This window comes from Phyllobates terribilis, unplaced genomic scaffold, assembly GCF_046119375.1.
Source record: "Phyllobates terribilis strain yellow unplaced genomic scaffold, ASM4611937v1 Scaffold_5__5_contigs__length_657084704, whole genome shotgun sequence".
NCBI lineage: Eukaryota > Metazoa > Chordata > Amphibia > Anura > Dendrobatidae > Phyllobates > Phyllobates terribilis.
In genome coordinates, this window is record NW_027362765.1 from 318,211,780 (window position 1) to 318,223,626 (window position 11,847).

At 42.8% G+C, this 11,847-nt stretch overlaps 1 protein-coding gene across 3 annotated transcripts in view; it reads right to left on the reverse strand.

Annotated features, from left to right (window-relative positions):
• The window catches only part of LOC141273108 (uncharacterized), a 47,351-nt gene extending 35,531 nt beyond the window's left edge, over positions 1–11,820 (reverse strand). For all 3 annotated transcript variants that reach the window (XR_012322062.1, XM_073684498.1, XM_073684497.1), the window contains exon 1: positions 11,313–11,820. The gene's annotated coding sequence lies outside the window, so the exon portion shown is untranslated. The remainder of the gene's footprint in view (positions 1–11,312) is intronic.
• Positions 11,821–11,847: the final 27 nt, after the last annotated feature.

Sequence of the window (11,847 nt, forward strand, 5' to 3'; positions counted from 1 at the left end):
GATGGTCTAGTTCTCTTCCATTGAGAACTCCTTTGACCACATGTTGTGGGTTCACAGCAAAAGCTTTCAAATGCAAATGCCACACCAGGAATCAGCTGCAGACCTTTTACCTGCTTAACCGCTGATGGATTAGAGAGGGAAAAGCCCATGCAGCCCATTAGAAAGCTTTTAAGATGTCTGTCCAATTATTTTTGGTCGCTTTACACTGTGTTCAGAATTATTAGGCAAATGAGTATTTTGATCACATGATACTTTTTATACATGTTGTCCTACTCCAAGCTGCATAAGCTTGAGAGCCAACTACCAATTAAGTAAATCAGGTCATGTGCATCTCTGTAATGAGGAGGGGTGTTGATTAATGACATCAACACCCTATATAAGGTGTGCCTAATTATTAGGCAACTTCCTTTCCTTTGGCAAAATGGGTCATAAGAGAGATTTGATGGGCTCTGAAAAGTCCAAAATTGTGAGACGTCTTGCAGAGGGATGCAGCAGTCTTGAAATTTCCAAACTTTTGAAGCGTGATCACCGAACAATCAAGCGCTTCATGGCAAATAGCCAACAGGGTCGCAAGAAGAGTGTTGGCCAAAAAAGGCGCAAAATAACTGCCCATGAATTGAGGAAAATCAAGCGTGAAGCTGCCAAGATGCCATTCGCCACCAGTTTTGCCATATTTCAGAGCTGCAACGTTACTGGAGAATCAAAAAGCACAAGGTGTGCGATACTCAGGGACATGGCCAAGGTAAGGAAGGCTGAAAAACGACCACCTTTGAACAAGAAACATAAGATAAAACGTCAAGAATGGGCCAAGAAATATCTTAAGACTGATTTTTCAAAGGTTTTATGGACTGATGAAATGAGAGTGACTCTTGATGGGCCAAATGTATGGGCCAGAGGCTGGATCAGTAAAGGGCAGAGAGCTCCTCTGCGATTCAGACACCAGCAAGGTGGAGGTGGGGTACTGGTATGGGCTGGTATCATCAAAGATGAACTTGTGGGACCTTTTCAGGTTGAGGATGGAGTGAAGCTCAACTCCCAGACCTACTGCCAGTTTCTGGAAGACAACTTCTTCAAGCAGTGGTACAGGAAGAAGTCAGTATCGTTCAAGAAAAACATGATGGTGATCGAAAACAGATCAAGCAACTGACAGAATCTATGGATGGAAGGCTGTTGAGTGTCATCATAAAGTAAGGTGGCTATATTGATCACTAATTTTTTTGGTTTTGGTTTTTGCATGTCAGAAATGTTTATTTCTATATTTTGTGCACTGATATTGGTTTACCTGGTGAAAATAAACAAGTGAGATGGGATTATATTTGGATTTTATTAAGTTGCCTAATAATTCAGCACAGTAATAGTTACCTGCACAAACAGATATCCTCCTAAGATAGCTAAATCTAAAAAAAACCCACTCCAACTTTCAAAAATATTAAGCTTGGATATTTATGAGTCTTTTGGGTTGATTGAGAACATAGTTGTTGATCAATAATAAAAATAATCCTCTAAAATACAACTTGCCTAATAATTCTGCACACAGTGTAAAAAGAGGCAGCTACATATTTATAAGCTGTAATTCCTAAACCCTTACTCCAATTTGGATGGGAATACCCTCAAATGAAAGCGGAGTCTGCACTTTAAACCCATATTGATTATATAACTGTATCTTGAATATGTTTTTGTAAACCGCTAAAATGCTAAATCTTGTTTCACTGTCCAAATATTTCTGGACCTACCTACAGTTCTTGCCATTGTGTTAGTGATTCCAAGTGCACACCATGCTTGTACTGTACTGTGATTTGTTGTTTACCAGCTGCTACTTCCATTATTTTTTTCCATCAGCATTTGACGTTTTTTTTAAATTCTTTATTAAAGGGAATGTGTCACCCCCTGGGAGATATCAGACCTCTACTATGGGCATACAGGGTATAGAAAAGTAAATCTATACATACCTGTATGGCCCATAGTAGAGGTTTGATTGCAGAGAAATCTGTTTTTAGAAATGCCGTTTTGCACAAGCTAGGTGTCCCCCGGACGCCAAGCAATCCCCGCCCATCTGTTTATTATTCCCCTAAATCCCCGCCTATATGCTTATCTATAATACCCCCCCCCCCCCTCGTCACAGGGTCCTGTGACGTGCACTATTTTCCCTCACTGGCCGGGCATGCGCAAAGCGTCGCTCACATAAGGCGCGCTTTTGCTTCATCCCAGCCCTATCTCTCCGTGCTCTGCACCGCAGGGTTCTATTGCACAGGTGCTGGGGAGTCACTGTCACTTCCCGGCGCCTGCGCAATAGAACCCTGCGGTGCAGAGCACAGGGAGACGGGACCGGGAGGAAGCAAAACACGCTCTATGTGAGCGGCGCTTTGCGCATGTCAGGGAGCACAGTGCGCGTCGCGGGGCCCTGTGACGTGCAGGGGAGGGGGCAATATGATAAATAAGCATATAGGCAGGGATTTAGGGGAATAATAAACAGATGGACTGGCCTCTGGCCAGGCTTCAAAGTAGACTGAAATTATTGCTGTATATAGCAGCTTCAAATCTTCTAAGAGGACTAATAAGAACAGTGAAAATATTTTTAAAAATATGAAAAAAAACAAAAACTTCAAGTCATCCTCTTTTCCCTTCATTTAAAATAAAGATAATAAAATTAAAACATACACATGTGGTATCGCCTCGTTCACAAAAGTCCGATCAAAATATAAAAATAATTAACCCGATCGGTAAATGCTGTAAATGAAAAAAATTCAAGATCGCCAAAATTATGTTTTTTTTTGGTTGCAGCAATACCACAAAAAAATGCTGTAACAAGCGATCAAAACGTCACATCTATCCAGAAATGGTATCAATAAAAATATCTTGCCACGCAAAAAAAATAAGCTGTCACACAGCTCAATCGACTGAAAAAGTTATGAGTCACGGAAAAATCGCTATACAATACCAAAAATTTTACAGCGTAAAAACAGTTCCCAAAAAACAATGTTAGAGTTGCATTTTTTTCAGTTTCTATCTACATGGAATATTTTTCCCGTTTTCTAGTACGCTATGTGGTAAAATGAAGGGTGTCATTCAAAAGTACATCCCGTCCCGCAAAAAACAAGCCCTCATATATCTATGTAGACAGAAAAATAAAAAGTTCTGGCTAAGGGAAGAATAGGAGGAAAAAACAAAAATGCTAAATGGCCACGTCATGAAGGGGTTAATATGGTGAAGTGATAGGCCAGGCTAAGGAAATTTATTTTTAGGGCAAATTGGATGCTGGGAATTAATCGGATTCTCTAGTGTTAGTGCATTCCAGAGAACTTGGGCAGCACGAGAAGTCTTGGAGACGGTGGGGGGTGGGGGGGTTTAGTTCGAATTCTAGAAGATGTTAGTTTAAGGTCATTAGTGGAACGGAGAGCATAGGTAGGGTGGTACACAGAGAGGAGCGTGAAGAAGTAGGGCTTTGCAGAACATTGGGTAAGAGTAATAAGTTAAAGAATAGCAATGTAAGCAAAAATTGGTTACTTTACAGTGGCTCCGTATGGGATACAATTATTTTTGTGCACCCATAAGCTTGAATTGGCGAATCTCACCCAAAAGAAGAAACTAAACTTTCTGCAGAATTATTATAAAAGTGACTATCATTTTATGCCATTTTCCAACTCCCAGCTATATAAACGTGAATGCTTATTGGATGAAGCAGATCAGGTGATGTGTATTTGTGTAATGATGGAGGCTGTGGCCTAAGATTATCATTACCCTTTAACAAGGTGTGCAGAATTATTAGACAGCTTGTTTTTCTCTAGCAAAATGAATGGAAAAAGATTCAGCTGGCTCTGAAAAGTCAAAAATTGTTCCCAGTCTTAGGCCACGTTCACACGTTCAGTATTCGGTCAGGATTTTACATCAGTATCTGTAAGCCAAAACCAGGAATGAGTGATAAATACAGAAGTGGTGATGTGTTTCTATTATACTTTTCTTCTGATTGTTCCTCATCTGGTTTTGGCTTACAAATACGGAGGTAAAATACTGACCAAATACTGAACGTGTGAACGTGGCCTTACAGAGTGATACTGCACTATGGAAATTGCTAAGACATTGGGGGTGATCACAGAACCATCAAAAGTTTTGTTGCAAATAGTCAACAGGCCCGCAAAAAACATGCTGAGAAAAAAAGAGGCACATTAACTGCCAAAGATGTGAGAAGAATCAAACGTAAAGGGACCAGGAACCCATTATCCACCAGTGCTGTCATATTCCAGAACTGCAACCTCTCTGGAGAACCCAAGTAGTACAAGGTGTTCAGTGCTCAGACATGGCTAAGGTAAGGAGGACTGAAACCCGACCACCACTGAACAAGACACAGAAGTACAAGGTGTTCAGTGCTCAGACATGGTCAAGGTAAGGAAAGCTGAAACCCAACCACCACTGAACAAGACACAGAAGTACAAGGTGTTCAGTGCTCAGACATGGTCAAGGTAAGGAGGACTGAAACCCAACCACCACTAAACAAGACATAGAAGTACAAGGAGTTCAGTGCTCAGACATGGTCAAGGTAAGGAAAGCTGAAACCCGACCACCACTGAACAAGACACAGAAGTACAAGGTGTTCAGTGCTCAGAGACATGGCCAAGGTAAGGAGAGCTGAAACCCAACCACTACTAAACAAGACATAGAAGTACAAGGAGTTCAGTGCTCAGACATGGTCAAGGTAAGGAGGACTGAAACCCAACCACCACTGAACAAGACACAGAAGTACAAGGTGTTCAGTGCTCAGACATGGTCAAGGTAAGGAGGACTGAAACCCAACCACCACTGAACAAGACACAGAAGTACAAGGTGTTCAGTGCTCAAAGACATGGCCAAGGTAAGGAGAGCTGAAACCCAACCACCTCTAAACAAGACACAGAAGTACAAGGAGTTCAGTGCTCAGACATGGTCAAGGTAAGGAGGACTGAAACCCGACCACCACTAAACAAGACACAGAAGTACAAGGTGTTCAGTGCTCAGAGACATGGCCAAGGTAAGGAGAGCTGAAACCCAACCACCACTAAACAAGACATAGAAGTACAAGGAGTTCAGTGCTCAGAGACATGGCCAAGGTAAGGAGAGCTGAAACCCAACCACCACTAAACAAGACATAGAAGTACAAGGAGTTCAGTGCTCAGACATGGTCAAGGTAAGGAGGACTGAAACTCGACCACCACTAAACAAGACACAGAAGTACAAGGAGTTCAGTGCTCAGACATGGTGAAGGTAAGGAAGACTGAAACCCAACCACCACTGAACAAAACACAGAAGTACAAGGTGTTCAGTGCTCAGACATGGTCAAGGTAAGGAGCACTGAAACCCAACCACCACTGAACAAGACACAGAAGTACAAGGTGTTCAGTGCTCAGACATGGTCAAGGTAAGGAGGACTGAAACCCAACCACCACTGAACAAGACACAGAAGTACAAGGTGTTCAGTGCTCAAAGACATGGCCAAGGTAAGGAGAGCTGAAACCCAACCACCACTAAACAAGACACAGAAGTACAAGGAGTTCAGTGCTCAGACATGGTCAAGGTAAGGAGGACTGAAACCCGACCACCACTAAACAAGACACAGCAGTACAAGGTGTTCAGTGCTCAGAGACATGGCCAAGGTAAGGAAAGCGGAAACCCAACCACCACTAAACAAGACATAGAAGTACAAGGAGTTCAGTGCACAGACATGGTCAAGGTAAGGAAAGCTGAAACCCAACCACCATTAAACAAGACACAGAAGTACAAGGAGTTCAGTGCTCAGACATGACCAAGGTAAGGAAAGCTGAAACCCAACCACCACTAAACAAGACACAGAAGTACAAGGAGTTCAGTGCTCAGACATGGTCAAGGTAAGGAGGGCTGAAACCCGACCACCACTAAACAAGACACAGAAGTACAAAGTGTTCAGTGCTCAGACATGGTCAAGGTAAGGAGGGCTGAAACCCGACCACCACACAGAAGTGTAAACATCAAGACCGGGCAAAGAAACACCTGAAGATAGGATTTTCAAAGGTTTTATGGACTGGTAAAATAACAGTGACTCTTAGGCCATATTCACATGTTTAGTATTTGGTCAGTATTTTACATCAGTATTTGTAAACCAAAACCAGGAGTGAGTGAAAAATACAGAAGTGGTGACGTGTTTGTATTATACTTTTCCTAGGATTGTTCCACTTCTGATTTTGGCTTACAAATACTGATGTAAAATACTGACCAAATACTGAACGTGTGAACAGACTAGATGGACGGGCCTGTGGCTGGATCAGTAATGGGTACAGATCTCTACTTCGACTCAGACGCCAGCCAGCTGGTATTATTAAAGATGAGTTAAGATAGGTTGAAGATGGACTCAAAATCAACTCCCAAACCCACTTCCAGTTTTTAGAAGACACTTTCTTTTAGCAGTGGTACAGAAAAAAGTCTGCATCTTTCAAGAAAGCCATATTTTTTATGCTCCATTGCATGCATCGAAGTCTCCACTGCTTTGCTGACAGTAAAGGCCTTACAGGAGAATGAATAATGACATGGCTTTTCCTCACCTGACCTAAACCCTATTGAGAACTTGTGGGCCTTTCTAAGGCCCCCTTCACACGTCAGTGTCTACAGTACACATGGTGATAGTTTTCGAATGTACTGGAGACACATATGCAGAACCACTTAAATCTATGGGGCTGCACACATGTCCGTGTGTTCATGTGACCCACACGTGGACATGTCCGTTCTTTTTTAAGGTAGCATGGACGTCAATACGTCCCGCACACATGACATAGTCCTGCTCATTTTTATTGGCACCCATGAAGTTTAAGTACATAATGTGGAATATCTCCTAAAAAATGAATGAAGTGAAACAGTTTTTTTGTATAGAGCACTAACGTTAAATACAAAAGAGCAAACGATAAACAATAATTTAAAACAAAAAACAATGGGAGGGAAAAATAGAAAAACCTAAAGCTTGCTGTGTCACTGGTATTGGCATCCTTCACATTAATTTAGTATGGAAACACATTTTGACTTGCCTGTGGTAAATCACAAAAGAGATTCACCTGTGATTAATTGTCGGTGCTCATGTGACATGAATTAGCTAATGAATGACGACTTCAATGTTTTAAAAAGGAACATGGTAGGCCCTGTTCCTTTGTCACAATGGAGAAGACAAAGGAGCTGTCTGAGGACATAAGAACTGCTATTATTAGCAAACAAAAAACTCTTGAAGGGTATAAGGCCATCTACAAAAACCTTGGTATCCCAGTTTCAACAGTGCGCAATGTTATTAAGAAGTTTGCCATGCATGGAGCCGTCAAGAACCTCCCTGGATGTGGGGGAAAGAGGAAAATTGACAAGAGAAGTCTTCAAAGGTTGGTGCAAATGGTGAAAAAAACACCACATCAAACATCCAAAGACCTGAAGGCCAACCTGGAATAGTCTGGGGTCATGGTTTCAACAAGTACCATACGCCGCACACTAAACTAAGCAGAGCTTTATGGGCGAAGGTCAAGGAAGAAGCCATTGCTGAAGAAAATACATAAAAAGGAACAACTGATCTTTGCCAAAGAGTACCTTGACAAACTTACAGATGGCTACAAGAAATATTTGGAGGCTGTCATCAATGCAAAAGGGTGTGCAACCAAGTATTAATTAGGGGTGCCTTTATTGCTGCACATGCTGTTTATTCTTTTTCTTTGAAATTACAACATGGAAGTTGAAAAACAATTACTTTGGACTACTAATTAAAAAATCCTGAGGTTATAACTTTGGTACATTTCCATTTATTTCTGAAGATATTGTACAGTCTATGAAAAAAATGAAGGGGTGCCAATAATGGTGAGCAGCACTGTAAAGTGTATCATCCGTGTGACACGTACCGAAATAGAATGCAGAATAGAAATGACAGATTATGTGTTAGATGTGCAAAGATACAGAATAGATAGATATCGGTGAGCTATATAATTAGTATCGTGTGTGTAGTTTACTGTACATGTATTTAGGTAAAAAATAAATAAATGAAAAACAGGATGTAGGATGCCCCTTATTTTTAATAACCAGCTAAGTGAAAGCAGACAGCTGTGAGCTGGTCTTATTAGTCTGGGAAGCGCCCAATAATCATGGAGCTTCCCAGCCTATTAATATCAACTCAAAGCTGTCTGCTTAGCCTTTAGTGGTTATAAAAAAAGGTGGTACCCTAAAAAGACCAGAGCTGTGGATTCGGTAAGCCAGACCACATTTCCCTGACTGACTCCACAACTCCGCATGTACAGAAAGCACATTTTTATGTAAACTAAAAGCCTAAATCCTTAGATCAGGAATAGAACAGACATTTGTTGGACATTTTATTATTTTCCCAAATTCTTATGAAAACATTTACAGCACATCCTGCATTGTACTAATGAATCCAATTTATTATATATATTAGGAGCTGGAGTCGGTCCATTTTATATAGATTCCACCAAAATGGACACCGACTCCACAGCCCTGTTTAACGGACGTGGGGCCCCCCCTATTTTTAATAACGAGCAAAGGCTAAGCAGACAGCTGTGAGCTGATATTAATAGCCTGAGAAGGTCCATGGATATTGGCCCCTTCCCAGTCTAATAAAACCAGCCCAGGGACGCCCCAGAAATGGGGCATCCATTAAGTGTGCCAACTTTGTCACTTAGTCTTGGCTCTTCTTGATTGCCCTGGTGCATTGGCAATCAGTGTAATGGTTTTAGGGTTGATGTCAGCTGTGAAATGTCTGCTGACATCAAGCCCAAAGGTTAGTAATGGATAGGAATTATTAAAAAAAAAGAAAAATCCGCACCTGTCCGCCATATGGAGGTCACACGACAATCCTCGTCTTCTTCGTCCAGTGTATGGAGCCCCATTCAGAGAACAAAGATCCATAGAATAGATGAATAGATCAGCAACCACTGCAGTTTCTCATGGTGCACTGTGCGAGAACCTGGATGCTGTGACGAGCGGTGACGTCAGTAAGGTTACTGCAGATCACAGCCACCGGTCTCGCTTCGCAGTGCGAGAGCCAGAATAATTAGCTGTGACGTCACCGCTCATCATTCTGGTTCTCACGCTGCTCTCTGTGAGACCCGGTGGCTATGATCTGCCCCACTCCTGCCGCCACCAGCCTCTTGCAGCAGCGCCCCTGCCTCTTGTGACCACATTCCCCTGCAGTGGGTAAGCTACAGTCGGTTCATAAGACGCACCCCTATTTTCTTTCCAGATTTGGAAGGGGGGGTGTGTTGCATCTTAGGCTGTGTGCCCACTATGCGTTTTTTAAGCGTTTCCACAGCGGCAATTCCGCTGCAGAAATGCTTAAAAAACGCTTGGTAGAAGGTCTGCCATGTTCCCCAATGATAATCCGCATGTGCTGTGCACATGCTGCGGAAATTTCTGCTGCGGATTATCATTGCGGAAAAATCCGCAGCACTACCAATTATTTTGTGGAAGCGCAGCATTTTCGCCGCCATTGACTTGCATTAGAACGCATGGAATCCACATCACTGCATCAGCAGATGCGGAATCCATGCGCTTCAATGTGCGGATGGTACCCAGGTTTGGAGAAGAGGAGACTCTCCTCCGGACCCGGGTACCATAGTACCTGTAAAAAAAATAATAAAAAATATACATTATACTTACCTTCTGATGGCCCCCGGTCTCCATAGCGATGCGTCCTGGATTGCCGGCAGCTCGCGATGGTCTGAAAAGGACCTGCGGTGACGTCATTTAGTCATGTGACGGGTCACGTGACCGCTGACGTCGGCAGGTCCTTCTAGTCTACCGCGAGCTGCCAACAAGCCAAGACAAGGACACTGGGGGCCATCAGAAGGTAAGCATATATTTATTTTTTACCATTCTTTTATGGTCACACTATATAAATCTATGCCGGTTGCATGGATTTATATAGTGTGACCAAGTTGTCAAGCACTTTCCAAGTGATGCTAAAATCGCTTGGAAAGCGCTTGACAACCTGCATGCAGAAATGCATGTGAAGAACGCTTCACTTCCGCTTGTCCCTGGCAGGAAAAACACATGTATAATCTGCATGTACAATCCGCATGTACAATCCGCATGCGTTTTTTCTGCCAGGGAGATGCAGAAACACTCAGGAAAAATCCAGAGCATTTCTGCATCGTGTGCACATAGCCTTATAATCTTAAAAAAATACTGTAACTTTGGCGTATAAATGGACAGCAAACTCAGCTTTAGTGACTAGTGCCAGGCAGCTGCTGCAAAGGCTAATAAAAAATGGACTGCATTAAAAGAGGCATAGATGCTCATGAGGAGAACATAATTTCACCTCTATACAAGTCATTAGTGCGACCACACTTAGAATACTGTGTACAGTTCTGGTCTCTGGTGTATAAGAAAGACATAGCTGAACTAGAGAGGGTGCAGAGAAGAGCGACCAAGGTTATTAGAGGACTGGGGGGGTCTGCAATACCAAGACAGGTTATTACACTTGGGGTTATTCAGTTTGGAAAAACGAAGGCTTGGGGGTGATCTTATTCCAATGTATAAATATCTGAGGGGACAGTACAGAGATCTATCTAATGAAATCATAATCACAGACGCAGATTCTTTACTGTAAGAGCAGTGAGACTATGGAACTCTTTGCCGATGTTGTAATGAGTGATTCACTACTAAAATACAATAAGATATGGATGCCTTTCTTGATAAATATTACAGGTTAAGTGCACTAGATTCAGTGATGGGACATTAATCCAGGGAACTAGTCTGATTGCCATATGTGGAGTCGGGAAGAAATTTTCCCCCTAATATAGAGCAATTAGCATCTGCCTCATGGGGATTTTGTCTTCCTCTGGATCAACATGTTGGGTTATAGAGTGGATTTGTGTTTTCTTTCATGCAGCCGATGCCCGCGTGGTGGTGCCATGGCTTGGGCTGACCGGTTCTCTGGAAATCCTTACATTTCAGCCATGGTGATCCGTGATGATCTTTTCTTTGTCCTGCAGCGATAATGGGCTGTACCTGCACATGTGACCACTGCAGCCCATCGGTGGATTTGTGCCATACATGCTGGCATCAATGCAGAGGCCTGGGAGACCACCAGAGTAGAGGAGCAATAAACAAGGTAATAGAAGGCATTTCTCATTTTAAGATGTTCCCTGCTTTTTTAGTATTTTTTTAAAAAATCCTGGACAACCCTTCTGTAATACCTCTTATTTCTCTACAGCACGTGAATGTTTAATGGAGTGACTCCACTCATCAGCCGAGGACATAAGAGGGATTACAGAAATGGCCGCCATGTAACGTGTCCTGCAGTGAATCTCACAGATAATAGCCGTACTTACACAGCGAGGCTTCGTTGCTCTTGTTGACTAAATCACCGGAAGTGGAAATATCTGCATTGTGACGAGCCGCCGCTATTACTTCCGGGTTTAGCGTTCCGCTAGCATCCCGACTTCTGCGTTCCAGCGAATTCCTGCGCGATGACGTCACGATTTCAGTTTTGTTCTTTAAACTTCCGGTCCCTTGTTGCTGTGCGTTCCTATACTTGTGACTTAGTAGTTCCAGCTTTCAGGGGGCCGAGGCCCATTATTTATTACGCAGTGCTAAACTTACTGCTACTAATAGCTGGGTATGGTTTTGTGGGCAGTTGTGTTGTGTGACCACTAGAGCGCCTCTCTACGGTAGTAACAGCTCAAGGTGACCACATAATCCCCATCAGTGCCTAATAGAGGCATTGTGCCCATGCACGAATCCAGTGCCTTACTGCACTAGAGGTAGCTATTGCTTTGCAGGCTGTAGAAAACTTCCCGTACACAATCCAATGTAGCGCCCGCACTGCAAGTCTCCGACAAAATGGCCGCCGCCATAAAGTGCAGA